Genomic DNA, 24,687 nt, shown 5'->3' with positions numbered 1-24,687 from the left:
CAGTTCAGCTATTGAATGACCTCCATACTTCAAAGGAAAAAGTGAATTTTGATTGGTCACAATCTCTGTGTGGATGTAGTATGGTTGATAGGATGTCAAGAGTACAATGCACAAAAATACAAACGCTAACCTCCTTTATCCATTTGGAGGCCGCCTCCGTGGTGTAGTGGTTAGAGCGTCCGCCCGGAGAGCGGAAGGTCGCTGGTTCGATCCCCGTCCGCGTCATCCCAAAAGACGTTAAAATATGGTACTTGTTGGTCCCTGCCTGGCGCTCGCCATTAATGGGTACAACAAGGACTCTGAGTGGGGTATTAATGCTTCACTGCGGCATGATATCTCAGTGAGCTAGCACTATAAAACCAGCTTCAGTTTCGGCAGTCTGGGCAATTATGTTTTTCCGGTTTCTTATAGAAATAATTTTGATTATGCTGAAACGGTGGTAGGTTTCATTTCTCGTGCAGAACTTGAAACGTTTTCAACATTTTTCATCTGAATTTAAGAGCTATATTTACCAGGGCTGAAGTTCTGCATTTGGCTGTTTAGGCCAGACCAATTTTATTTCTTGTTTTACAGGTTTTTGTCCTCAGAAAACCTAAAGGCAGGGATCAAAAAAAACAACAAAAATCCACAGTCAAATAAAAATCCACATGAGATTTTCAAAAGGCATTGATTTTCAAGTTCACTACTTGCTGAGGTGCTCGAAGCACTGATTTCTAACACAAATATTGTTAGATAATTCAGTTTAAATTCTCTGAGAACAGAGTTTTAGAGTCCAACAAACTGCCTCGTGTAGTCGAAGTCTTGCTGCCATATATCTTAACATTAGGATTTTATTTTTTGCGCGGGAAATTTTTTAAATTTTTTTGTTGGTCTTATTCTTGACAAAATATGACAGGCGGATCCGCCACACAAGACATAAAATTGGTCTGGCCTTGGGAATCTTTTAATGATTTGTTTTTCCCTGATGGAAACAGGGAAATAGCGGTTCAAAGACTCCATGGCAACAGATTTGTGTTTTTCAGGACTAAATCTGACTAACTAATAGGTAGTCTTTCATGACAATGCCGATCGATGACAAAGAGATCGTGTTTAATCTATATTTATTACATTGCCATGGCAACAAGTTTGATTCAGTTCTGTGCACTCTGGCTTATAGGTTTGGCTGCACTATAAAATAATGTCACTGGTTCTAAAAAGTAAGTTACATACTTGTTTAGCAATTTTCATAACAAGTATTCAGTATCGGATACATTCAACAGAACCTGACCTCATGATGGAAAATAATGAATGTTTCTGTTTTGCATTACCTTTGTTTATGGATCTCAAGTATGATTTATGAGTACACAATTGTTTCTGCTTGTAACAAGTCATGCTATGAGAATCGTATTACCTCGAGCCACTTACTTCCGAAGTAAAACACGCAATGACAGTTATAAGATGTTGGAAATTTATTGTTACCTGCAACCTGTTACTAAAGGTAACCTGGACCAGCCATTTTGAACATGCAGTGGTTCAGGTGGTAAATAACGAAATTGCACCCTGACATCTCTTAAAATAATAGGTATTCCTTTATGAAACTGTGCACACACAAAGACCAGGTGGTCAGCTGCTGCATATTGCTCTTTAGGGATTTTTAAAATTTCAATTAAAATCTGTTTCCGTTGCAACAATTTGATTTGACTTATGTTAGTGTGTGTACGACATGGACATACAAAGTTCTGAATCCCAGTTCCATGGTATTGTTTTGATAGCTCTACAACTACTTTTGTGTTTTTGCAGAAAGAATAGAAAGAAATTCTCTCATCAAATTGGGGTAGCCTTGTGGTTAAGGCATTCGCTCATCACACCGAAAACCCGGGTTGGATTGCCCACATGGGTACAATGTGTGAAGCCCATTTGTGGTGTCCCCTGTGATATTGCTGGAATATTGCTAAAAGCAGCACTAAACTAACCTCACTCTCTCACTCTCATCAAATTGGACTTAAGTAAAAGATTATTTCTTCTTTCAATTTTATGGGAGCTGGGGTATTTGGCATCTTTTTAACAACTCATGTGCTCTACCAAATTGACTACGCAGTGAAATGGCTTTAATGTTGCTTATCAGATACTAGTCTGTTTGAGATGAAAGTGATCAGAAGAGAATTATTGCAATAGAAATGAAATGTGTTTGTTCTGATTTTCGCAGAATTAGAGAATTGTTCCTTTTGTATGTCTGTCAAATTAAATATACTCTATATGTTTGTGGGATCAAATGAATGTTGATGTTTTGTTTGTTGACTGTTTACTTGCTGTAGTAATGTTATTTGTAGCTGCCTTAGGGGGATTTGTGCTGGAATTGATCCTCAGCGTACAATGTAAGATTTGACTTAATGGAATTAGTGTGCCAGGTTTTCGAATTAATTGAAAGAGTGTTATTGAACACCAGCAAGGTAAGTCGTTCCTCACACTATCAAACACTGGATTAGCTAAACCAGGCTTGATTGTTTCAGACGAGAATTTTCCCTGGATCAGCAGATTTCCAGGATTGTTGTTTCATTTTGAACGTTGTTGAGATCGATGTAAATCTGCAATAAAAGATTGTCAGTGTTTTTTGTGCTTTGCCGTTCTCATGCCTGTTTTTACAGACTACCATCTTAGAGCTGGAATAATGTGAGATTTCAAACAGGAAAGATGCAAATTTTGAGTCTGGGATGGAGATGGAATTTGGAATTGAAATGTTTTGTTTTTTGATGTTTAAATCATGTGTTGTCATTTGTGTACAATTAGACTGCTTAGGTTTTCAGTAAAATGTAATTCAGATTCACTGTTAATATGGAGAATAGTTTGTATTATTGGGACAAAGGAATATGTTTTTGATTCCTAACTAAAAGAACGTCTGCAGCACATTTATTTTGGGATTGGTTAAGAGTTCTTCAAGATATAAATTCAGATGTATTATTGTATTAGGTTCTGTCCGTCCGTCCGTCCGTCCGTACGAATTGGAATATCTTAAGAACCGTTAACTGGATTCTTTTCTTATTTGGTACCTAGGTTCATCACAGTAAAAGAAAGGTCCCAGTCAGGTTCGGTGACCTTGACCTTCATTTCAAGGTCACCAGGGGACTTTAACGTTTTACCCTTGTCAGCGAGATACCTCAAGAACCGTTCACTGGATTTTCTTCATATTTGACATCAAGCTTCATCGAGGGAAGGCGCAGGGTCCAGTCGATTTTCGTGACCTTCACTTATTTTTTAAGGTCACGACGACACTTTGAAGACTTAAGCCTGACCACCCGACCCCGTTATCAATTCTATCCTGGATCTTCATAGTTACTGGAACCCACATTCTCAGAGACGGACATCTATTCGCGAGCAAAGTCAGCGATCTATCCCCCTCCTCCCCCCGGGCTTCCATGGAAGTCTGACAACTCTTGAGCTCAGATAGCGTTTTTTGTGTACCCCTCCAGCAAGTGTATTTGCTGGAGTTTGCAACTTGTGAGACTTTTATCTTCATCAACTTCATGTTTCCCAAGGCGTGCTGGAAACCTTTAATCGTGGGTTAAAACTCCGGACTCCTCCAAGTCGTTTCTTGGTTTCTCACCCTCTTAGGTCCGGTTGGAATTCGTCTTCAGCAATCCATGCTTGTCGTAAGAGGCTACTAACGGGATCGGGTAGCCAGGCTCGCTGACTTGGTTGACACATGTCATCGTATCCCATATTGCGTTGATCGATGCTCATGCTGTTGATCACTGGATTGTCTGGTCCATACCCAATTAATTACAGACCGCCCCCCTATAGCTTTAATATTGCTGAGTGCGGTGTAAAAATAAACTCGCTCACCATCCTAGGTATGATGATGTCCTGGAAGACGGGCATCGCTGAAAGCTCTCCTCCCACATCAGCTGGCACGCATGTATATGGCAGAGTAAGTGAGTGAGTTTAGTTTTACGCCGCACTCAGCGTTAATCCAGCTATATGGCTGCGCTCTGTTAATAATCTTGTCTGGACCAGACAAGTATATGACTGAAAAACAATAGTTTCAAATGCAGGTATGTTGGTTTTTAGAATATAAAATGCATATAATTAATACATATTTTAGCAGAAACGTTAATGGTAATAGTAGATGACTGATGGCAATAGAAGGGGAGTTTATTTCCGTAAAAGCATTTATGAGGAAAATGTGTCAGGGTTGGGGAAAACCCCTTTTTCCAAGTATACATTACAAGGGGAAAGAAAACTGATTCAGTCCCAGACTACGTTTCTATACTGAACAGCAAAAGAAACGCAAGTTTCGAAAAAATGAAATTTCATGAAAGTAAGCGTCCATGGAACGTTCATGGTAAAATGACGTAATGATCCCAGATGAGATGATGTCATGCAATTTGGCGTCCATACGAACCATTCGCACAAACACACCAACAGTGCAGCAAAACCATAATTTTTGCACGTGCGTCGACGGTTCAGGATGGAAAGCATGCATTTCACTCTGAGGTATTCTTTATAACGGTTTGTGTCAAAAAACAGTTCAGTATTGACGCTAGGAGGTGTACACGCCACACAAATGATGCCTAGACTAACGACTGAGCAGAGGGGAGTGGCCATTGGAAAGTTGCACGGAGGTAGCTCTGCAACCGCTGTAGCTAGGCAATTGGGCTGTCATCTTACCACATGACATGACGTGCTCAACGTCATCAGCAAACCGGTGCTGATGATCGTCCCTGTACCGGACGGCAACGAGTGGCAACTCCAGGTTCATCCGGGTCACTCATCTAAAGAAACCGAACTCAAGCAGAAACAGTAACAGCAGCCTTAGTTCTTGGGTCAAGTGGAGCAGTGCCCAGCAATACGATTAGGCGTCGTCTTCGTAGGTTGTGTAAGCGCCTCTTCATCCCACTCTCTACAGCTTCATCAGTGGAAGGCTCTCGTAGAACACCCGCCTTCTGGATGAGATCTATCATCTTACAAGCTTACACATTCGCTGGTCTTTTTCCTCCAGCTGCGTCGAACCCTCATGAGACTCGGGCTCTGGCATCAACTATGGCGCTTCACAGCAACTCTTCCCTGACTTCCATCATGGAGGAATGCTATGGTAACATGACAGAAGAGATGTTCCTTTCTTAAATGACCTGGAAGAGACAAGATGTTGCTATGGTACCCGGACAAGCAAGAGACACACTTGATGTTACTACAACAACAATACATTCTGTAAGAGACACGCTGCATATTGCAGTGTTAAAATTTAAGGAAAGAGACACTATTCTTTTGGACAATGATATCCTTAAATGGCAGAGAATAGATGTTGATGTGTTGCTATGGTAATAAGAGAGGAGACATAGTGTGTTGCCTTGGTAACATGACATGGATGTTGTTAAGATGGATGTTGATACGTGTACACTGTAGCGAACTGACATTTGGTTGTTTTACCAAGATGACAACCAAACAACCATACATGTATGCGAATCTGTTACCATGGTGAATGATTTACTGAAGTGGAGTCAACGAAATCTTTCATTACACAATACAGTTCTCTGTTGTAGATTATCATGGCTTATGTTTCTTCCATTGAATAACTAAATTTGCTCTTGTATAGTCTAGACTGTCTTCGATTTCCCTGGATTGTACAGTTCAGCTATTGAATGACCTCCATACTTCAAAGGAAAAAGTGAATTTTGATTGGTCACAATCTCTGTGTGGATGTAGTATGGTTGATAGGATGTCAAGAGTACAATGCACAAAAAAACAAACACTAATCTCCTTTATCCATTTGGAGGCCGTTCTGTGGTGTAGTGGTTAGAGCGTCCGCCCGGAGAGCGGAAGGTCGCGGGTTCGAACCCGACCGCGTCATACCAAAAGACGTTAAAATATGGTACTTGTTGGTCCCTGCCTGGCGCTCGCCATTAATGGGTACAACAAGGACTGGTCGGCTCAGAGTCAGTATACTGTGTCTGAGTGGGGTATTCATGCTTCACTGCGGCATGGTATCTCAGTGAGCTAGCACTATAAAACCAGCTTCAGTCTGGGCTAGTACAAGCAGCCGCACATACATATACACACGCATGCACGTCGTCATATGAGCGAAATATTCTCAAGCACGACGTTAAACCCAATTTCACCTCACCTCACTTTATCCATTTGGGCACTTGGATATTTCAACAATCAATGTTGTTTGACATATCTTTAAATAAAGTGACCCTTTGTATTCTCGCATTATGTACTGAGGGAAAAATAGGGATCACATGAAAGCACAAGTGTTCCTTCATTTTTTTCCAGGTTTCTTCACAAGTTGTGTGATACAAAGGTTGTGAAGAAACCTGGGAAAAAAGTAAAGGAACACCTGTCTTTTATATGATCCCTTATTTCTTTCCCTCAGTATATAATGGGGAGATAAAATCAACGACTTGTCTGTGCATCCATAATCATTTCTTTTCTGCAAAAGATTAAAAAACTGTTAATATATCATTTCCAAAAACCTTGGTAGATACCAAACAGATTTTGAAGAGATGCCTTTGGCAAGTTTTTGGCAATTATGTTTTTCCGGTTTCTTATAGAAATAAGTTTGATTATGCTGAAACGGTGGTAGGTTTCATTTCTCGTGCAGAACTTGAAACGTTTTCAACATTTTTCATCTGAATTTAAGAGCTATATTTACCAGGGCTGAAGTTCTGTATTTGGCTGTTTAGGCCAGACCAATTTTATTTCTTGTTTTACAGGTTTTTGTCCTCCGAAAACCTAAAGGCAGGGCTGAAAAAAAAAAAATCCACAGTCAAATAAAAATCCACATAAGATTTTCAAAAGGCATTGATTTTCAAGTTCACTACTTGCTGAGGTGCTCGAAGCACTGATTTCTAACACAAATATTGTTAGATAATTCAGTTTAAATTCTCTGAGAACAGAGTTTTAGAGTCCAACAAACTGCCTCGTGTAGTCGAAGTCTTGCTGCCATATATCTTAACATTAGGATTTTATTTTTTGCGCGGGAAATTTTTTAAATTTTTTTGTTGGTCTTATTCTTGACAAAATATGACAGGCGGATCCGCCACACAAGACATAAAATTGGTCTGGCCTTGGGAATCTTTTAATGATTTGTTTTTCCCTGATGGAAACAGGGAAATAGCGGTACTCAAAGACTCCAAAATTCCACGTCACCCAACAGATTTGTGTTTGTCAGGACTAAATCTGACTAACTAATAGGTAGTCTTTCATGACAATGCCGATCGATGACAAAGAGATCGTGTTTAAATTATATTTATTACGTTGCCATGGCAACAAGTTTGATTCAGTTCTGTGCACTCTGGCTTATAGGTTTGGCTGCACTATAAAATAATGTCACTGGTTCTAAAAAGTAAGTTACATACTTGTTTAGCAATTTTCATAACAAGTATTCAGTATCGGATACATTCAACAGAACCTGACCTCATGATGGAAAATAATGAATGTTTCTGTTTTGCATTACCTTTGTTTATTGATCTCAAGTATGATTTATGAGTACACAATTGTTTCTGCTTGTAACAAGTCATGCTATGAGAATCGTATTACCTCGAGCCACTTACTTCCAAAGTAAAACACGCAATGACAGTTATAAGATGTTGGAGATTTATTGTTACCTGCACAGGTGCAACCCGTTACTTAAGGTAACCTGGACCAGCCATTTTGAACATGCAGTGTTGCAGGTGGTAAATAACGAAATTACACCCTGAGATCTCTTAAAATAATAGGTATTCCTTTATGAAACTGTGCACACACAAATCTTAAAGCCTATGTTGGAGAATGGGAGTTACAATCAGTAGCGCTAAGATCGCTTTGTGCAAGCGAGCCCAGGTGGTCAACTGCTGCATATTGCTCTTTAGGTATTTTTAGAATTTCAATTAAAAACTGTTTCCGTTGCAACAATTTGATTTGACTTATGTTAGTGTGTGGGGACATGGACATACAAAGTTCTGAATCCCAGTTCCATGGTATTGTTTTGATAGCTCTACAACTACTTTTGTGTTTTGGCAGAAAGAATACAAAGAAATTCTCTCATCAAATTGGGGTGGCCTTGTGGTTAAGGCATTCGCTCATCACGCCGAAAACCCGGGTTAGATTGCCCACATGGGTACAATGTGTGAAGCTCGTTTGTGGTGTCCCCTGTTATATTGCTGGAATATTGCTAAAAGCAGCACTAAACTAATCTCACTCTCTCACTCTCATCAAATTGGACTTAAGTAAAAGATTATTTCTTCTTTCAATTTTATGGGAGCTGGGGTATTTGGCATCTTTTTAACAACTCATGTGCTCTATCAAATTGACTTACCCAGTGAAATGGCTTTAATGTTGCTTATCAAATACTAGTCTGTTTGAGATGAAAGTGATCAGAAGAGAATTATTGCAGTAGAAATGAAATGTATTTGTTCTGATTTACGCAGAATTAGATAATTGTTCCTTGTGTATGTCAGTCAAATTAAATATACTCCATATGTTTGTGGGATCAAATGAATGTTGATGTTTTGTTTGTTGACTGTTTACTTGCAGTAGTAATGTTATTTGTAGCTGCCTTAGGGGGGTTTGTGCTGGAATTGATCCTCAGCGTACAATGTAAGATTGAACTTAATGGAATTAGTTTGCCAGGTTTTCGATTTGATTGAAAGAGTGTCATTGAACACCAGCAACGTAAGTCGTTCCTCACACTATCAATCACTGGATTAGCTAAACCAGGCTTGATTGTTTCAGACGAGAATTTTCCCTGGATCAGCAGATTTCCAGGATTGTTGTTTCATTTTGAACGTTTTTGAGATCGATGTAAATCTGCAATAAAAGATTGTCGGTGTTTTTTGTGCTTTGCCGTTCTCATGCCTGTTTTTTACAGACTACCATTTTTTGTGTACCCCTCCAGCAAGTGTATTTGCTGGAGTTTGCAACCTGTGAGACTTTTATCTTCATCATTTTCATGTTTCCCAAGGCGTGCTGGAAACCTTTAATCGTGGGTTAAAACTCCGGACTCCTCCAAGTCGTTTCTTGGTTTCTCACCATCTTAGGTCCAGTTGGAATTCGTCTTCAGCAACCCATGCTTGTCGTAAGAGGCTACTAACGGGATCGGGTAGCCAAGCTTGCGGACTAGGTTGACATGTGTCATCGTATGCCATATTGCGTTGATCGATGCTCATGCTGTTGATCACTGGATTGTCTGGTTCATACCCGATTAATTACAGACCGCCCCCTATTGCTCTAATATTGCTGAGTGCGGTGTGAAAAATAAACCCACTCACCATCCTAGGTATGCAGATGTCCTCAAAGCTCTCCTCCCACATTAGCTGGCACCCATGTATATGGCAGAGTAAGTGAATGAGTTTAGTTTTACGCCGCACTCAGCAATAATCCAGCTATATGGCGGCGGTCTGTTAAAGGTCACATGCAAACAAAAAATCAAACATAATTAAAACACAATTATCACTTCTTCATGACATATAATATGCATTGCTGATTATGAAAAAACAAATAAACAAAATTATAAGCGTATAATCGCAAATCAAAAGTGCAATATTTTGTACTTAGGTTTACCTCCCTCGAAACGAAGCAGCCGGGATACCGAACCCAGTCAGAGCGGGTGGGTGTGCACTCAAGTGTAACGGCTGGTTCATTAGCAGATGCCGCCGGCTCATTGTGTGTGTATATATAGAGATGTTGGGTTTTGTAAATACATGCTCATTTTTTGTGTATAACAATTTGCAATCAACAGACATCATAACATGTCCTGTGTTCAAGTATCACACCTGCCTGTCTGTGTAATTACATAATGTGACAGAGACCGAACTCGGGCCATAAATCAATGCGTTTTGTTTATGGTGTATAGCCTGATTGGTGTTAAGTTCAAATTGCATGTGGTCAGTGATCGCAGTTGTGTATTGAATATTGTCATTAGCAGACTGGCAGGCAGACACATAGGTGTCAATAACACAAGACATTGAGTTTTGTCTGTGACAACGACATATCTATATCACAGTTAGAAATTGTGTCAACGCTAAATAATGACATTGCTTTTAAGTATCGAACTGAGAAAGTGACTCGGTAAGAAGAACGTGTGGTGAAATAGACAAATGAAATTATATGAACAGTTTTTTTTTACCGTCATAACATATAAAAAGCTCGCGCCTGTGAGATATCAACAAAACATTATGAAAATAGCTCACACCAAAGCCTGCACCGAGTATTCACCAGACAGCCCGCTTCCAAGTTGCGCGAACCTATTTCACTGCGCACGTGCTATGAGCGCAGCCCAGCTGTTGAAACCCGTATTCCCCAGAAAAGTCTGGGGAAAATTAGTGAAACGTTTGAACTCCGATTTCGCGCGTTTTTTTTCATCGCGTTATTTTTCAACTTTGTAACTTGAATTTGCATTTTTGACGATTTGTTTCGGTAAGTCCATATGGAAAGGCATCAGAATCTGCAAAGTTGTGTTTTACGTTGCATGTGACCTTTAATAATCTTGTGTGGACCAGACAAGTATATGACTGAAAAACAATAGTTTCAAATGCAAGTTTGTTGGGCTTTTTGGAATTTTGCATATAATTAATACATATTTTAGTAGAAACGTTAATGGTAATAGTAGATGACTGATGGCAATAGAAGGTGAGTTTATTTCCGTAAAAGCATTTATGAGGAAAATGTGTCAGGGTTGGGGAAAACCCCTTTTTCCAAGAATACATTACAAGGGGAAAACTGATTCAGTCCCAGGCTACGTTTCTAGTTAAGGCATTTGTCACTTGTTCAAGGCATTTGTCACTTGTAGTTCAAGGCATTAGTCACTTGTTCAAGGCATTTGTCACTTGTAGTTCAAGGCATTTGTCACTTGTTCAAGACATTTGTCACTTGTAGTTCAAGGCATTTGTCACTTGTTCAAGACATTTGTCACTTGTTTATGGCAGTTCTCACTTGTATATTTCAGGTGAGGTCATCGTATTTTCTTAATTTATGAACTTCTGATAACGTAGACGGTTATATTTATTGTATTGTTAATTGCAAATATAAGATAGATTTGAATATTAGACCGGGCCTTTTTTGTGGCTCAAGATGTATTGATTGAGTTTAGTTTTACGCCGCACGCAGCAATATCCCAGCTAAATGACGGTGGTCTGTAAATAATCGAGTCTGGACCAGACATTCCAGTGATCAACAGCATGAGCATCGATCTACGCAATGGGGATACGATGACATGTGAACCAAGTCAGCGAGTCTGACCACCCGATCCAGTTAGTCGCCTCTTACGACCCCAGCATGGGTTATTTCAATGCTAAAAGCGGCGTCAAACCAAACTCAGTCAGTCAGTCAGTCAATGGGTCAATTCTAACCCGGACCTTCAGGGCTTGTGCGCTCAAGACAACTGTCCAGTATTTATTGCATATTCAATAAGTGTATGTGGGACGCGATATTTTACTTGTCACCTTGTTGTAAACTCGGAATGAATCGTCTATTACCCTTCGGAATGACATTGGTATTATTACTTCTTAGTGTGAACACCTGGAAGATTGTGTAACATATTCGTGGAGACATAGATATCATCAAACGAAACCATGATATAGCGAACGACGACATCGATGCTCTCGCGGAGAAAGTTCATTCTGTGATAACTCGATGTCAAAAATAAGGATTGTTTGTTAAACAACTTTTTCATTCGGGTGTCCAAAATTATGAGTCAAATCATCAGAGTTGGTCTGTCGATTTCAAAATTTGATTTTGTTGCAATTATTAGATTCTGTGTTAGTTAGCAATTCATCGGTCTCAAATGAAATCAAACGGACTGTACTTTCGATTTCATGAAGATAATGAAGTGAATGTTGATGATCGGAAGTCTAGCGATACAACTACAAACAATTTTTTCCAGAGACTATTAACTATATGTTACGCATTTCAGTTGTTTATCGTTAATGGGAGAGTATATGGCGATTTACAAGGGGAATATACGTCTTGTGCGAATCAAGGGGCGAGTGTCAATGAATATTTTATATGCTCGCCTGATTTCTTCCAACATATCGGCATGTTGAATATTAGGGCTCGGCATGAATCTGACCATTTACCTCTTGAATTAATTTGTAAGTTCCTCCGTATGAATCATAGCATGTACGATGACAACGGGTCAACAAGTATTTAACGACTGGTTTGGAATAATAATTTTGCAAGCACTTTCTTATCGAACGTGAAAAAAACAAACTTCGTTTGGAGGAATTCTACTCGAGACAATTGATCCAAATGTAAATGGAGCCATAATTGACTTTGTATGCTAAAATATCTCAATCACAAACACCGAAAAAATACCTCTAAATACAGATTGTGGAAATGCGCGACGCAATGCTCGGAAACATTGCGAAAGTAGAAATAAGTATTAAGTTTGTCGAAAATATAAGTTTGATATGAGAATGCGCAGACAAAGGTTAGAAAGATCTATAAACAGCCCGTCTGATTTTTGGAAAAATATTCGCCATTTACAAAAAAAGAAAGACGTCGGGAAACAGCATAACTAAAACTTAAGTGGTTAAATCATTTCGAAGATGTATATTCAAACGGTGAGATATTAGATTCGACATTCGACGATGAAATTAATACTCTAGATTCTAACAATGATTGTTATACAGAAGTAGATCAACTTGTACTGGACAGTCCTATCGCTGAACAGGAAACAGATGCAATCATCTTAAAAATGGATGGACCTGACGAAATGATAAAGTGTTCTAAATTCGAAATTATTCCGTTCCTTAAGAAATGTTTCAATAAGCTGTTTGAAAATGGAATTTTCCCTTGCAGTTGGTCAAGCTCTATAATTATTTCACTTCATAAAAAGGGTGACAGAAACGATCCAGATAATTATCGGGATATATCATTATTGAGTATCTTGGGGAAAGTGTTTACGTTCATATTGAACAATAGACTATCAAACTGAACGAATGTTCGTGATAAGATTCCTGAAAACAAGGCAGGATTTAGAAAGGGATATTCTACTACGGATCACATATTTACTATGTATGCACTGGTCAAAAAAGCGTTATTGTACATAGCATTTGTTGACTTTTAAAAAGCATTCGATTCGGCAGTCGTTCTAAATTATGGCAGTGTTTACGCAAGGCAGGTTTACAATGAAAAATGTCTAGCATTCTGAAATCAATGTATTCCAACGTTCGATCTTGTGTGCGTTGCAAAGACGGGGTTACAGATCTTTTCGATTCCCCCTTGGTGTAAGACAAGGTTGCTGCTTACGTCCAATCCTATTTACCTTTTGCATTAGTGAATTATATCATGATATCAATTTAGGTGGAAAACGTGGAATCCAAATGTACCCAGATCCTGTAGAAATTCTAATGCCTCTTTTTTGCTGACACGTTATTTTAGTTTCGGATACTGTGGTTTACAGAATCAATTAAACATCTTAGAAAGCTAGTGTATACTAATGAATGAAATTTAGCAGGTTATTTTAAAAAACTAGAAATTGTAACATTTAGTAGGGGCGGTCCTATGGCCGCAAAAGAAATGGTTTTACGATGGTGAGTTGATTAATGTATCCGATCAGTATTCTTACTTTGGGATTATGTTTGCAAACAGAATGAATTTGAATAAATGCGCACAGAACTTAGCTTTACGTTAAAAAAGGCTCCTTTAATTAGGAGATAAACATATTGTGTTGGACAATTTCCGGGTGTTATTGAGTATTTGAAGCACGGGAATTCATTTGGAACCGACGGCATTAGCCGGAGGTTTCAAATGAAATATTGCCGACAGATTTCCTTTGTATATTAATTCTCAAATAAGATGTTTAAAATATTGGTTTAAGATTCTAAATATGCACGAACAACGTCCGCCAAAGTTATATTACAATCTGCTTATAAATCAGGATAATTTGGGAAAATATACTTGGGTAACTGATATCAGAAATGTATTATTTTCTCATGGTTTCGGTTTTATTTGGTTGTACCAGACAATATTGGCGTTGTGAACAGGTTTATTAAAACATTTCGTGTTAGATTTTACACTTATATGCCCTTGTTGTCACGAATTAAGACAGAAATATATACAAGACTATTACCTAGCAAAAACCCATGTATGCATATATATCTTTGTTACAAACTAATAATGAAAATATTATTGTTCAATTGTCTTTGTATATAAAGCATGCATTAGCAAAAAGAGATCTTATAAAACCAACTGCAAACCCTTAAATATATATGTAAATATCAACCATATTCCTTTATCACTGTAACTCTAATGTATATTGGCCGGGGGTCTTTTATACACTAAACATCTTTTGACTTTGACTTGATTTCAAATCTGGGTTTATTCAAGGTGAATTTCAGGTATTGTCACCTTTGCCTTACATTTGCCACACGTAGGCAGTACGTTAATCACCAAGTAATTTACAATTCATTTAATTTAAATTATCTAAATACTTGTAAGTCAGCACCTACCATCACCAAACGCGCTTGTCCAATTGCATAACATTTCTAAGCGTTGTTAGATCACAAAGTAGTATGTCAGTCACGTGACTGTAACTATATTTGGCTGTCTTCTCGGCCATAGCCGAAAGAATGAATAAACTATTGTCTTGTTGCTATAAACTATTTTCAGTGATCCATTTATATAATGTTCACCACTGTCGTCATTTACGACCAAAGAAATCTGTTTGGGCTAATGTAGACAGGTAGCGCACCACCGCTGACGTTTTATATATACTTGGACTGCGTCTGGCGGACTAAGATTTATGATATGCTTCGTGACATGCCTGTCACACTGTGTGACCCACACAGGCAGTGTGAGAGCCGTGACATCAAAATTTCTCCTGAGTTACGAAACAAATATATTTCTTGACGATTTTCGTCACAATATCATCATTTGTATAGAGCAGACGTAATTGAAAGTTGACATTTAGATTCAGCAAAATCAATAATCATGTCACTGGACTTTCTGCTTAATCAAGTTATTGATTTGTCGCCCGTTACAGAACCTGATCTGTCCATCGCTAAGCAACACATACTGTCTTCACAGATTTCAGGTTTCTAATTATTACATTCCCATCGCTTTACGCCATTTAAGCCAAATAGAATGGGTCTCATTGGAAAATCTGGTCACGGGTCCGCGTCACACACCACACAGAAAAGCGGAAATTGCAATCCGGCTTACTTACTTATGAAACACGTACTTTGGGTATATTCTACAGTATATAGAGATAGGACATTGCCATTACGCACAGATTGATAGGTTTGAGAACACCCTTCTTACACGAGCTTTGCTGTAGTTATTAAAAGATTAAGTAACTGAAATATCTCTCCTTGGATGCATCTTGTCCAACAAATCTTTACACGTCATATCAACATACATAATATGAAGCAGAATATTAGTATGAGTAGATTATTAACAGGTAGTAGACTAGTTACATGTGTATATAGTAGACTAGTTACATGTGTATATAGTAGACTAGTTACATGTGTATATAGTAGACTAGTTACATGTGTATATAGTAGACTAGTTACATGTGTATATAGTAGACTAGTTACATGTGTATATAGTAGACTAGTTACATGTGTATATAGTAGACTAGTTACATGTGTATATAGTAGACTAGTTACATGTGTATATAGTAGACTAGTTACATGTGTATATAGTAGACTAGTTACATGTGTATATAGTAGACTAGTTACATGTGTATGTAGTAGACTAGTTACATGTGTATATAGTAGACTAGTTACATGTGTATATAGTAGACTAGTTACATGTGTATATAGTAGACTAGTTACATGTGTATATAGTAGACTAGTTACATGTGTATATAGTAGACTAGTTACATGTGTATATAGTAGACTAGTTACATGTGTATATAGTAGTAGACTAGTTACATGTGTATATAGTAGACTAGTTACATGTGTATATAGTAGACTAGTTACATGTGTATATAGTAGACTAGTTACATGTGTATACAGTAGACTAGTTACATGTGTATATAGTAGACTAGTTACATGTGTATATAGTAGACTAGTTACATGTGTATATAGTAGACTAGTTACATGTGTATATAGTAGACTAGTTACATGTGTATATAGTAGACTAGTTACATGTAGTATACATGTGTATATAGTAGACTACATGTGTACATAGTAGACTAGTTACATGTGTATATAGTAGACTAGTTACATGTGTATATAGTAGACTAGTTACATGTGTATACAGTAGACTAGTTACATGTGTATATAGTAGACTAGTTACATGTGTATATAGTAGACTAGTTACATGTGTATATAGTAGACTAGTTACATGTGTATATAGTAGACTAGTTACATGTGTATATAGTAGACTAGTTACATGTGTATATAGTAGACTAGTTACATGTGTATATAGTAGACTAGTTACATGTGTATATAGTAGACTAGTTACATGTTATATAGTAGACTAGTTACATGTATATAGTAGACTAGTTACATGTGTGTATATAGTAGACTAGTTACATGTGTATATAGTAGTAGACTAGTTACATGTGTATATAGTAGACTAGTTACTATGTGTATATAGTAGACTAGTTACATGTGTATATAGTAGACTAGTTACATGTGTATATAGTAGACTAGTTACATGTTACATGTAGTTACATGTATACAGTAGACTAGTTACATGTGTATATAGTAGACTAGTTACATGTGTATATAGACTAGTTACATGTGTATATAGTAGACTAGTTACATGTGTATATAGTAGACTAGTTACATGTGTATATAGTAGACTAGTTACATGTGTATATAGTAGACTAGTTACATGTGTATATAGTAGACTAGTTACATGTGTATATAGTAGACTAGTTACATGTGTATAGTAGACTAGTTACTATACAGTAGACTACATGTGTATATAGTAGACTAGTTACATGTGTATATAGTAGACTAGTTACATGTGTATATAGTAGACTAGTTACATGTGTATATAGTAGACTAGTTACATGTGTATATAGTAGACTAGTTACATGTGTATATAGACTAGACTAGTTAGACATTACATGTGTATATAGTAGACTAGTTACATGTGTATACAGTAGACTAGTTACATGTGTATACAGTAGACTAGTTACATGTGTATAGACTAGTAGACTAGTTACATGTGTATATAGTAGACTAGTTACATGTGTATGTAGTAGACTAGTTACATAGTAGTACTAGTTACATGTATATAGTAGACTAGTTACATGTGTATATAGTAGACTAGTTACATGTGTATATAGTAGACTAGTTACATGTGTATATAGTAGACTAGTTACATGTGCATATAGTAGACTAGTTACATGTGTATACAGTAGACTAGTTACATGTGTATGTAGTAGACTACATGTAGCTACACCGACAGTCAAGTTTGTGGAAAACATGAAAAGTGGTCGTATATCCTGCATTGCCCAATAAAGTATTGTTTGAGATTGAGGTTTGAAATGATTTTGTTTGTGAAAAGGGACGTTGTTCGCACAAACACAACATTGAAATCGAGATGCACGTGCATCATGCATGCATTCAGGCATAAATTGCCGGCTTCAATGGCAATCGTTCACTTGTTTTCTGAACACTAGGTTAGGTTAACGAGCGATCAACGACAACAAGCCACTGGACGTCTTGACGTTGGTCAACGTGCTAATGTCTAATGATTCGATTGCAGCGTACAGACGATAGAACGTCTTAGCCAGCGATACAACGCCACCAACAGCACTGATGACCGTCCACGTAGTGGCTGTCCCCGTGTAACAACACGTCGCCAGGACCGTCATACCGTCCATCAACACGTCTCGTTAACCTAACCATAGCTGATGTGTTCAGAAAACAAGTGAACCATTGCCATTCAAGCCGGGGCGAAACGAAATTTGAACCCACAATGACGGATTTCTTGTGTACCAAGGGGACGCATCTCTGCACCGCGACTGGGACACCTGGGGTTCTACTCTATTTATGAGTTGACTTCTATATTGCTTGGCGTTCTCGCATCGGGCCGAAGATACGGGTTTGAGTCCAATGAGAAGGAAAAGCTTTATACAATAGTTCTCCTGTATCTTCATTTGAAGAGATTTTAAAATTTGGTGATTTCTGCTCGAGTCTGCTTGATGACAAAACTCAAAAATCATAAATTGAGCTATTTTTATTATTCCGTCAAACCATTTAAACGCTACACAGAAAAATAACAAGCCTTTGGGTATGTACACATCTTCACCAAGGCGGTTACAGGAAAATACTTCATACAGAAATATCAAGATTAACATGTGAGTAGTAACATGTAAACACTGGCTACAGATGACATGCGAAAACCCAATCTCTGTAAGACGCATTGTTCTCTCTGAAGGCCCCTTACACGCTAAATGACAAAGCCGAATTGGACAGTTTCAACGCCGCTTAAACAGTATGGCAGATACACCAGGGAGCAAAGCCTATTTCTCATGAACTTTCATGATGCGATGGTGGCCAATGCTGTAACAAAATTAATACAAATTGTGATTGTTTCATACATAGTTCCGTTTTGATTCTGCCACATTGGAGTGTAAAGCCTATTTCTCATGAACTTTCATTATGCGATGGTGGCCAGTGCTTTAACAAAATTAATACAAATTGTGATTGTTTCATACATAGTTCCGTTTTGGATTCTGCCACATTGGAGTGTAAAGCCTATTTCTCATGAACTTTCATGATGCGATGGTAACCAGTGCTTTAACAAAATTAATACAAATTGTGATTGTTTCATACATAGTTCTCATGAACTTTCATGATGCGATGGTGGCTGTGCTTTATTAATACTGTTTGGAGTGTAAAGCCTATTTCTCATGAACTTTCATGATGCGATGGTGGCCAATGCTTTAACAAAATTAATACAAATTGTGATTGTTTCATACATAGTTCCGTTTTGATTCTGCCACATTGGAGTGTAAAGCCTATTTCTCATGAACTTTCATGATGCGATGGTGGCCAATGCTTTAACAAAATTAATACAAATTGTGATTGTTTCATACATAGTTCCGTTTTGGATTCTGCCACATTGGAGTGTAAAGCCTATTTCTCATGAACTTTCATGATGCGATGGTAACCAGTGCTTTAACAAAATTAATACAAATTGTGATTGTTTCATACCTAGCTCTGTTTTGGATCTGATGCTGTAGCAAATCGGCTACTGTGTTCAGTCATGGCACGTTTGTAATGTGACGGTCAAGTGAGTGAGTGAGTTAACTTTTACGCCGCACTCAGCAATATTCCAGCTATATGGCGGCGGTCTGTAAATAATCGAGTCTGGACCAGACAATCCAGTGATCAACAGCATGAGCATCGATCTACGCAATTGGGTGACGGCCAAGACCAATGCCTGAATGTATACTTTGGTTTTAGTATATCAGTTTAGTTTGGAATGAGGCTTTGCCACATAGATGACGGTCACAACGAAAGGGTCATAATTTGGGCGAACTTGAGATTGGAACGCACTTCGACCACAAGTAACGTTGAATATGAAGGTATTTGTGCAATATTGATTCTCAAAATATGAACTCCAAAGGGTTCATATGGCAAGAATATTATCGTGCGTTTCATGGTATCACAAACTCACCATTATCTCGTACACAAAGGTTGCAGGAGGTTTGACATGTACTAAGTGACCATGTCCACAGATAAGGAATACTCATGTGGCGATGCACTATATATTACACAATGTTTTATTAGGGTTAAATGTTAATAACTCTTTATTTAAAAACATGCTTGAATTCATGAGAGTCACCAACATGCATTATACAATATGCTAAAGCAGTACCAGGACATAGACTGACTGAGTTTGGTTTTACGCCGCTTTTAGCATTCACACATTGTGCCCATGTGGGGATTCGAACCCGGGTCTTCGGCGTGACGAGCCAACGCTTTAACCACTAGGCTACCCCACCGCCCCACCAGGACTTAGAACTCGCTTCAGCAAAACGATTCCCATGGACGTTCAACAATTTGCACCATTACGCTCCTCACTAGTCGAATGAAAGAAGAGCGTAGTTTGAAATTGCCACATGAAGCATCGTCTCCTGTTGCAACATATTCGAGTTAAGGTGGTTATTCATACATCGTCCCGGCGACGGGAAGGCTCATGATGTCAATCACTGGATTGTCTAGTCCAGACCCGATTGTTCACAGGCCGCTAGTGTGACATATATGGTGTCGGGGAGCGGCATTATGTAAACATCGCTTAGTTTCTAATGTGAACTCCGGGTGTCAAACAGGACATTCTTACGCTCTTCGGTAACACCCGGTATCAGTATTGATTCTCAATGACCCATGCATGCAACTTTCATCACTTGTTTGCCTTTCTGCCCAACAGATAAAAAGAATTGGAAGATAATTGAAATTGCGCTCTGAAGTTTACGTGATGCCCTTTCTAAGAGTTCATATACTCAGGGAAACAAATAACGGAACACCACTTCATCGCTGTGTTCCATCATTTCATCTCGGATTTTCACCCACAGTGTAGTCTGTCTCACAGTCCCTGAACCACACTAATTTCCCTACTGCCAAGCCCTCTCTGCAGTGCTAAAGCCCTAAAAAAGCAAGTCTAGATTCCTCAGGTCTACCTGGGGCTCCTCCTGGGGCTCCTTTTCAATATAAATGGGCTTGTTTGTTACTATCAAAAGTATATATATTCAGAGACTAAGCCTTAGTCTACCCACAGTGCAACACAAAGCTTTGAAGAAATCTGGTAAAGAATAAAGGAACATTTGTACCTCTATGTGTTCCCTTATATGTTTCCCTCAGTATATGTAAAATATTATAATTATGCAAACACTTTGAGCACAGCATCCTCGATAATCTCCAGGGTATACGTTACGATAACTTTCCACTATTCCCTGGATGCATCCACGGCTTGGGGCGATGATTTTATTACCTCCATTGGCTGGCTTTTTATCCAACCAGGTGCCTACGCTGGGAAGTCACAACTCACTTTCGCTTCTGAAATTATCTAACCGTTTAAACTTGGCAACACAATTTGATGCAGAGGTACTCATATATTTTTTCTAAAGTTTCAGATCTGTCAATTTCTCTTTATTATTTCCCCAAAAATCTGAGTGGCACTGCGAACAAACCTTCGCGACTGCGACCGCTATCCTTGTTGACACTGGCAAGCTCGGTTGTAACGGCGGCTTAGCTGATTGGCTACTGTGAGAATGCGGAGCCGGCCAAGGGAGGTAATAAATTCATCGCCCCAAGCCGTTGATGTATCCAGGGTATAGTGGAGAGTTATAGCAACGTATACTCTGGAGATTATCGAGGATGTGAGAACAGCAGGTAGAGAGTATATATGAAGACAAACACTCACAGTTCACTCAAAGCCATTTAACATCACTGGCTAGTATATTTTCAGACGAATATTAAGGGACATAATTCTGCGACAATTGTACTGAGACAAAAGAAACAAGGAACCAATACTCAGGCTTCTTTGAAAGCCATTTAACATCACATGCATTATTTGGTTACGACCCATAACCTTTCTGACTGGTGAGATTGTTACCATGGCGATTTTCTGTCGAGAACAGAATGACAATGTCAACGCCTTAACTAAATATGTTGTCGCATGTCTGTATGTATCAGAATGTCTTTCTGTACTTGACAATGATCTCAGGTTCGTCCAGTACAGGCCAACCTAAGACTGTGCGCTAGAAAGACAACATGAATGTCGTCAGTACTGTCAATGACATGATGGCGTAACCGTGCAGTGTGGTCGTGTTCAATGAGCCTCAGGTAACACAACAATGCTTTAGTTGACCACCATTTTGAATTTCTGAAAAGGACAACAAATTGTTAGCAAAATTTACAATATGAAATGTGTCAGCTAAATCGTTTCCTCACCAGTGCTCATTTCGAATTCCAATGATTTGAATTTTAACTATTCACACTTTGCTAAGGATCAAATCATTGATTCAACAGAAAACTATTATGTGGGGTCTAATTTGGTTTAAATATCTAAGCTTATTGTAAGCATGGATCCTAGGTTTCAGTATGTCACTGCATCTTGTGGATCCCATACCTGCTATTGACAGGTGTTGTTTATTTCTCAATAACTCGTTTCATGATTTGCTAAATGGTTGATTAGTGCCATGAAAACCATTTTTATGATTATTCATGTATCAAGTGCATAAGGTTAGTTTTAAAGTGGCTGTTTGCCCCAAGAAGGGTTACCATATTATTATTTATCCAGTTTTAAATGACTACAATTTCAAAATATAAATCTATGTTTAAGTAAAGTTGGGAAGTTTTGTGACCCTTAACAAAGTGTGAATAGTATATTTTCCATTTAGATAAAGTTTAAGTAACGCACTTACCGAATGTGTTACGCCACCGAAAGTACAACGATGCCCTCATTTCGACCATGCAGGTCCTTTCTGGCGTTGTTTCTCGTCGCCAACCTGTGCCAGTTAATACTTTGTGCGTTCAAAGGTTTCAGAGGAACAGACGGAAAATTGAAATCTAACGGATCCACCTTGCCATACTCTGTGGGTAGAGCTTCATCAATTCCTTTCAAGATTGCCGGCGATGGTCCCTGCTCCAATGAGGGTGTGCGGAATTGAATTCCGACTCGTTCTATTCCTCTCATGTTTGGAATCGAAATAAGATCTGTCTCCTCCCTTCTAGTGTTCTGTCCAGCTGTACCTTCAGAAGCTGATGTCCCTTGGCCAGTTATCCGCGAAAGAGAAGGTTCAGATTGCAATGGAGCCTCACTGTGGATGGTTGAATCAGGCAACGGACTCTTCCGCCTCATTGTCTTGAGTTCCAATTGTGTAACTGCTGGGTCATCATGGACTGCAGGAGGCTGCGTGTGTTCCCCACCTACCCCTCCCAACATCGGCGAGGACAGGACAGGTGTTTCAGGTGCTCCTGATGGTTGAGATGCTTCAGGACCTGCTCCTTCCGAACCTCGCACACTACGCTTCCCTCTGTTCTGAGTGTTGTACCGACTCCATCTCTGCTCACTTGGATACCACCGGTACTGCTGCTGACCGTATCTGAAACAAAGGGATGAGGAAGACCTACAATAACGAATTTCAGGAGTACAATACGCCAATCAATTAGGCGCTTCTATTACTGAGTGAGTGAGTGAGTGAGTTTTAGTTTCACGCCGCACTCAGCAATATTCCAGCTATATGGCGGCGGTCTGTAAATAATTGAGTCTGGACCAGACAGTTCAGTGATCAACAGCATGAGCAACGATTAACGCAATTAGGAACCGATGACATGTGTCAACCAAGTCAGCGAGGCTGACCACCCGATCCCGTCAGTGGCCTCTTACGACAAACATGGGTTACTGAAGATCAATATTCTAACCAGGATCTTCACGGGGCGCCTCTTCTAGAGCCCAACAAACTCGAATATTGTTGAGTGTGGGTTTGAACAATAACAAATCCTAAAACAAGATTATCATTAAACTTGAAGGAAATAACATTTGAAAATTGGATTTCATAAAAAGTATAAACGCTATGAGTCATTACTAGGTTGACAAGTGCCCCCATTTCTGACAAGCACACAAAACAACCACTTCTTTTTAAAGTTTTAGTCACAATCAAACATCTTTTGCCCTGCATTTCACATCTTATCCATCGTCACCCTGGTTATAATGTCACCTTGGTTATAATGCTACCCTGGAGATAATGCCATGTTTTGGCAGAAATGAAATTCCTGCCCTTATTATGTCCCTGGTTATAATGACCCCCCTAGATATAATGACATGTTTTTGCCAGAACGGATTTCCTGCCCTTATAATACCCTGGTTATTATGTCAAACCGGATATGATGTCTTTTGCCAATGGTTTTGTGGAAGAAAAGTTCTTTTCCTTTGGCTACAAAGCCAATTACACTGGCTGCATGTAGTATAAATACCTTAATTGGTTAATCGACATGATTCAGATTAACTGAACAAACTCATTAATGCACTCAATTCCCGTGGATTCAAACAGCTCAAGTACAAACGTTATGTAGAGTATGATGCCAACAAGAAAGCCTGGGCCTAGATTTTCGAAGCTCTTTTAGAGCTAAATTAGTCGTAAGTGCCATACATTAACATTAACTTACGACAATCTTAGCGCTAAGAGAGCTTCGAAAATCTAGGCCCTGGATGACAGGAGCCATCTTTGCTGAATGGTTGAACAGATTCAACAGGATGGTGAGAAGAGCTAATCGCCATGTGTTGTTATTGCTTGACAATGCCCCTAGTCATCTAATACAAGATTTTAAAAAAAGCCCCCAAGAATTTATGTCGGTAATGAAATACACATGCATAAAGGTGTCCAAGGTATTAAGGATTATGTCACTTTCACTCTTCTTGTACAAGTAACACACGCGCAAGCTTCTGACTAAATGATATGATATAATAACTTAAACGCGTTTGTTTCGTGGAATTTCACGAATTTTGTTGTTAGAAGTTATCTCAGTCACGAGCAGATCGATGAGAGTATTCGATTATGACCGTGTGAGAAATTTGATGTTCTGAGACGTTATCGAAAAAAAATCTACTGAATAGGCTCGAAAATATTAACTATGGTACATACTGTTGGGAAAAAAATATTGTTGCAAGACGTTAAATACAACACGCATTGCAATATGAATATAGATACATAGATTTCATTGAAAAATCCCGGATCAGCATGTTCTCGAAACGTCCAAGCGATTGTTAAAGCCGACAGTTTGTAGTTTGAGAGTTACAAAATTAGAAGGCATACACTAA

The 24,687-nt window shown here is 38.6% G+C and overlaps 1 protein-coding gene across 1 annotated transcript in view; it reads left to right on the top strand.

Moving 5' to 3' along the window:
- Positions 1 to 5,573, top strand: part of LOC124284271 (steroid hormone receptor ERR2-like) — a 40,826-nt gene extending 35,253 nt beyond the window's left edge. The window contains exon 7 of the transcript XR_006900513.1: positions 4,848 to 5,573. The gene's annotated coding sequence lies outside the window, so the exon portion shown is untranslated. The remainder of the gene's footprint in view (positions 1 to 4,847) is intronic.
- The last annotated feature ends 19,114 nt before the right edge of the window (positions 5,574 to 24,687 follow it).

The sequence above is a fragment of the Haliotis rubra genome, unplaced genomic scaffold (assembly GCF_003918875.1).
Source record: "Haliotis rubra isolate DU_JTF1 unplaced genomic scaffold, ASM391887v1 Scf332, whole genome shotgun sequence".
Taxonomy (NCBI): domain Eukaryota; kingdom Metazoa; phylum Mollusca; class Gastropoda; order Lepetellida; family Haliotidae; genus Haliotis; species Haliotis rubra.
This window is presented reverse-complemented; position numbering and strand designations above follow the sequence as displayed.